Source organism: Sinocyclocheilus anshuiensis, unplaced genomic scaffold (genome assembly GCF_001515605.1).
Source record: "Sinocyclocheilus anshuiensis isolate Anshui unplaced genomic scaffold, SAMN03320099.WGS_v1.1 scaffold1576, whole genome shotgun sequence".
Lineage (NCBI taxonomy): Eukaryota > Metazoa > Chordata > Actinopteri > Cypriniformes > Cyprinidae > Sinocyclocheilus > Sinocyclocheilus anshuiensis.
Window position 1 is genome coordinate 133,286 of NW_015557202.1, and position 293 is coordinate 133,578.

Genomic DNA, 293 nt, shown 5'->3' on the forward strand with positions numbered 1-293 from the left:
ACAACAACATTACTGTAGTAAAACCATGTTTTACTACGTTTATACATTTGAAGACGAGCAGAGAGTATAGAATACTAGATTAAAAAATTTGCTAGCTAGAATGCATGCATATTAACAGCGTAAACATGAATTAGCCATGCGACCATATAATATGATTAAATGTTAATAAATTAAGTGTATCAGCAATCGTGAAGTGACATGTGGCCAAGTATGGTTACCCATACTAGGAATTTATCCCATCCTAAGTGCACACACACAGCAGTGAACACACACACACCGTGAACACACACCCG